This window comes from Juglans microcarpa x Juglans regia, chromosome 7S, assembly GCF_004785595.1.
Source record: "Juglans microcarpa x Juglans regia isolate MS1-56 chromosome 7S, Jm3101_v1.0, whole genome shotgun sequence".
Classification (NCBI taxonomy): domain Eukaryota; kingdom Viridiplantae; phylum Streptophyta; class Magnoliopsida; order Fagales; family Juglandaceae; genus Juglans; species Juglans microcarpa x Juglans regia.
Window position 1 is genome coordinate 5,430,110 of NC_054607.1, and position 5,793 is coordinate 5,435,902.

Consider the following 5,793-nt stretch of genomic DNA (forward strand, 5'->3'; position numbering starts at 1 on the left):
AACAATCAAAACATGCCAAGAGATAATGAAAGGATGATTTCAAAAGTTTAAAAAATTATAGCAAAAGATGAACAGACTTAATTTGCAGCAGCAGCAGCACTAAGTCAGGCTAAATTTCAAAAGTTTAAAAAATTATAGCAAAAGAGATAGTGATGCCTAAATTATAGCCACATACTTAATTTGTAGCAATAGTAGCACTAATGCAAAAAAATAACCAAATTAAAAGATGAACACATGAAGTTATGATGAAGTCAAGCTTTTTAATTTTATTACCTTCCTTTTCAACAAAAGGGAAAATTTAATGATTATAAGTTGCTAAATATTCAATGAGCTTATGATCATAACCTTCCTTATAATTATTTGGTCTAAGTATTCCGCCATTTATCCAAGCTGAATGGAACCATGGGTTTTGTCTAAATATTTAGACTACTGTATTTTTTTTTCATCCGACATCAGCCTCTTGAATTTCTTTTTTGAAACAGCCTCATTGTCATAATATTTCATCATTTCAAAACATTAGTAGATATACATTACAAGACCATAAATTTAGGGTTTCAATGTTTGAAAAATTAGATTTTCAAAACCTTAAATTAATTTAGGGTTTCTAATCCTTGAAACTATAATCCGAATTTAGAAACCCTAAATTAATTTAGAGGGTTTAGGATTGGAACCCTAAATTAATTAATTTATGGTTCCAATCCGAATTTTGAAACCCAAAAAAATGAAAATCAATATCACAAATTCAAATTTCAATCATTCACACAAAATCATTCAAACACAATTAGAATCCAGAGCACATAATTCACAAACACAATCTCATCCTCCATCTTCGATTAAATCTCAACCTTCCTCCAATCTACATTCCATAACTCAACAAAAAATTAAATAAACATAATAGGAGACTAAGAGCAGATTCTTACCTTTAGCGAAGGAGATGCAGACGAACGGCAACAGCGTAGTGGGCACGACGACAACATTGGATGGCGACGAAGATGAGAGTGTGAAAGAGACTCATAGACAGTGAGAGTGAAAGAGAGAGATTTCACAAAAGTCAGAGGAGAATGGGGAGTCATGCCATGGTAAGCAGCAAAGACATGGTAAGCGGCAAAATTGGCTCGTATCAAAGACATGGTAAGCAGCAAAATTGGCTTGTATTGACTTCCAGTCTAAGGTGCAAAGATCTACTTCAGGATGATTAAGCAAGACTCTCACAACTGTTTAATCTCGAGCTTGAACCCAAAACCCCAAGCTTTGCCTCCAACAGTCTAAGTGGCATTGAGTTGAGGAAGAATGCGAGCAACCTCACCTTGGGAATGAGCTAACTCAACGTTCTGTTTGGTCACCCTCGATTTTGACCAAGGTATCTGTTTTTTATGGGACTCCAAGATTTGGATCATCTATAAGTAATGGCGATCATGTTCCTTAAGCTCTTTCTTCACGGCTGCCAAATCTTATTCCTCCTTGGCTTTCTTGCCCTCAGCTATACTTAGTCTGGTATTTGCTTCCTGACGTCCTTTCTCTGAGTTCACTAGGCAAGCAGCATAATCAGCTTTCGCTTTCTTAAGTTCCTCAATCTCTTTTTCCATCTAATTGAGGTGAGCGAACAAGTTATCCCATTCAACTCCACTGGCTTCTGCTTCAAGTCGGCTGGTTTCTTCTAAAGAGCTCGCCACCTCGGATCTAACCGAGTCAACCTAAATGTGCAAGGAAGCAACTTCATCCTCAAGTTTACGAGAGTAGGATTCGGCTTAGGATAATTCTTTAACCATCCTTTCCTTCTCAGTTCGTACAGCGACAACAACACCATGAGCACTGCCAATAAAAGAACGCATAGATTGGTTTTCCTCCTCCAGCTCCAAGCAATCCTCAACCAATGCAGCAGCCAATCAGTCAACTCCCTGAGAATCCAACCCAGTCAAAAGCAGCGGTGTTAGGAAAGTAAGATATGCAAAATAAAGGAACTTACCGATGAAAGGATGTTGCGAAGGTTGTGAACAATGGAATGAAAAGCCTCTTCTCGGTGTGAACGTGAAGCCCGAGAAGAACCACCTAGGCGAGAAAAAGAACCACCTGGGTGAGAAGCCGACAGGTTCTGAACATCAGGAACTCTGAAAGACACGCCAGCAGCAGTACCTTCCAGGATGGTAGTGTCCTGGACAAGCATAGTTGGAGCCATGGAAGGATTAGAGGAGATTGGAGGTGGAGTACTTGTATTCACTTGAGTAGATGTTCCTGTTGTCTGATCAGGGGGATCACTGTGTCATCCTCCCGAGCAAATGATTCCAGAGACGGACCGGTGAGAGGGTTATCCATCGAAAAGGTCGGAGTTCACCACAGATAACTTACATAATTTCCTATATTTTATTACTTCTTATCTTTAAAATTTAGTCTAATTTTATTTATTTTTGTTGATTTCTGGCTTTATTGTTGTCATTTAAATTTAATTTCAGATTTGAAGAAAAGGAAGACCCATATTTTAGCAGTCTATCGTCTAGGGACTCTCTCTTAGATTTAAATGAAGATTTATTCTAATATAAGAGCTGGTTATCGGTGCTATTTAGGGGATAAAAATCAAGTTGAATTTTTGTAGAGTAGAAGAAATTGGGACCAATCAAATGGTAAATTTGAAATGGGAATAGAAGCAAATTTCTAAATTCAAAACTGGTAGAATTTCAATAGGAGCAAGAGGTGAAAGAGTTGAAGATGAAGAGAAAAAAGACGGAATGCCAAGTCGCTGAAATAACGGTAGGAAACTAGAGGACTTCAATATCAGATTTGAAAAAAAAAAAAAAAAAAAGACGAAGTTGATGCCGAAAGGAAGATATTTTTTTTAAAAAGGATAAGGACTATTGAAAATGTGTTGAACGGAAATTCAAAAAGAAAAGAGACGTTGCTTTATCTACTTACCACCTAGGCACCTACTTACGACTAGAAGAGACGAAGTGGAAAAATGTAATAGATCAAACTAGGAATTTAAGGAAAAATGCACAATCTGATGAATATTTCATATGTATTTAGTAAGGAAAGATAATGCTCTCTTCGAGGGGAGCTCTTCCATAGATGAAAAGCAGAAATAACAAAATGATTCTTCACGTTCTGGATGCTTCTTTTGGCCGTTACTACGCTTACTTATACTAGTAATATTAAAAGACAGAATTACCCTAATAGTATTCGGTTACAATCTTAAAGGAATTAAAATAGCATAAAGAGAATAATAGATCAAGCCCTCTTGGCCCATTCACAGCCCGTATGAGTAGACTTCCTTTGTTAAGCTTTTAAGGTGCCATGGCCCATGTGCCTTAACCCAGCCCTTACACTTACACGCCCTAACTCAGCAACATAACTTCTAGAATCATCCTAAGGTGCCGACATCTTCATCTCAAGAGTTCTTCATGCAGTTCTTCTACTTTGCAGGTTCGGCGTGTAACAACTCTTCCCTCCATCAAAACACCTTGCCCACAAGGTGTGGGTAATCGGTGCATAGCTGTGTGTAGGGTTCCCATGACGCTTCATCTGGAGATTGCCCAGTCCATCGAACCAAGAGCTCAACGACAGGTAAGTTTCGAACTTTCTTCAATCTTCGGTTGAGTATCTCTTCCGGTTCCGGTTTCACAACACCATTTTTGTCAGTTGGTGGGAGGGTGGGAATGATACTGACTTTAGGTCCCAATTTCTTTTTTAGTTGAGAGATGTGGAACACATCGTGTAGTTAGGCCGAAGGGGGTAGTTGGATTCAGTAAGCTACTTCACCAACCTTCTGAATCACCTGAAAAGGGTCGTAAAAAAGTTTCAAACTTTGGTGATGGCGAAGGGAGGACTGTCTGTATGGTTGGAGTTTGAGTTAAACCCAATCACCGACTTGAAAGTGGTGTTCTTTTCTATTTCTATCTGCGTATCTCTTCATTATTTCCTATGATCTGACCAAGTTTTGTTTCAACAGGGACCAAAGCTAATCTCTTTAATGCAAGGTAACCTCAACCTCCTCTAATCTTGTCGTGCCCGTTGTATAACTTGTTAGCTTAAGAGGTGTGTATCCATACAGGGCTTGAAATAGTGTTAATTTACTCGAAGCATGCTAGCTCAAGTTGTATCACCACTCTGCCAAGGCCATCCATTTAGCCCACTCCTTAGGTCTATCGCAGACATAAGATTTCAAGTAGTTTTCCACCCATTTGTTAACAGCTTCGGTTTGGCCATCTGTCTGCGGATGGTACGTCATGCTGAATGCCAACTTAACCCCTTGTAAGGATAGGAATTCTTGCCAAAATTTGCTAGTGAATGTTGGGTCTCTATCTGATATAATAGAGTTGGGCATCCCATGCAATGTTTTGAATACCGTACCGGATGTAGTATCGGTCAAGGCACTGGAACGAAATATTTCGGTACCAGTATCGTTTCGTATATCGTTTCGGGATAGTCGATATATGAATAAATTATGTATATAAATATATGTATATAAATTATATTTCAAAATAATAGTCTATATATGAATAAATTATATATAAATATATATATATATAAATTATAAATAGTCTAGTCTGAATTGAGGGTCAAAAAATGAGCTTGTAGTGTGAAAAAATGAAAAAAAAATTAAGACCGAAATATCGGCCGGTACAGGCCAAAATATTGGCCCGTACCATTTGGACCAGTACGAAATATATATAGTATCTGTACCGGCCCAGTAGCCGGTACGGCAAATACCGGCCGTACCGACCGGTACGGTACAGTATTAATAACAGTGATCCCAAGTAGTTTGAAAATATGTTTGAGGAAGAGTTGGGCGATATGGGTGAGAAATAGGAATAAAATGGGAATATTTTGTAAACCAGTCCACTACTACCCATAGTGCATTAAAACCACCAGAGTTGGGTAGTCCTTCCATAAAATTCATTGTAATGTCAGTCCATGGTGTAGAGGGAATTGGTAGGGGTTGGAGTAACCCACTAGGGAGTGTGTTATCCACCTTGACAGTTTGGCAAATGTCACAGCCTTTTAAAAAATTCTCACATCTGACTTCTGGCCAGGCCAATAAAAATCTTTCTTAACCCTATAAAGGGTCTTGTCAAAGCCCAAGTGACCCCCTATGGGACTCCCATGTAGTAAATCCAGTAGCTTGTGTGTAGAAGAAGGAACTGCAGAAATATAAACTCTGTTCTTATAGAACAATATGTCACTCTTCACTGTGTAAGGGGACTACAGCTGCCCTACTTGTGTTTCTCCCAAAGAGCCTTAATTTTGTCATCACTAGAATATAAGGACTTTATCTCATTCATCCAATCCCAGTTTGGAACCGAAATCAGAGACACAATCACCTCAGGTTCCATCCCTTGCCTAGATAAGACATCAGCCACCAAGTTCTCTTTACCCTTCTTGTATTCGACTACAAAATCATATCCCCCGAGCTTAGCAATCCATTTTTGCTGCATAACTGTCCCAACTCGTTGGTCAAGCAAGAATTTCAAACTTTGATGATCCGTTTTCATAATAAACGGCTGGCCCAAAAGGTAATGGCGCCACTTTTGAACTGTTGAAACTAGGGCTAGAAATTCTTTTTCATATGTAGAGATAAGGATCTTCCTTTTAAAGCTTGACTAAAAAATGCAAGGGGCCTCCCTATTTGCATAAGTACTACCCCGATGGCCTTACCCAATGCATCACATTCAATGACAAAGGATTTTTGAAAGTTGGGCAGGTCTAAGACTGGGGGTTCAGTCATAGCTATTTTAAGTGTGTTAAAGGCTGTTTGGGCTTCCTCATCCCAAGTGAAACTGTCTTTTTTTAGTAAGCTGGTCA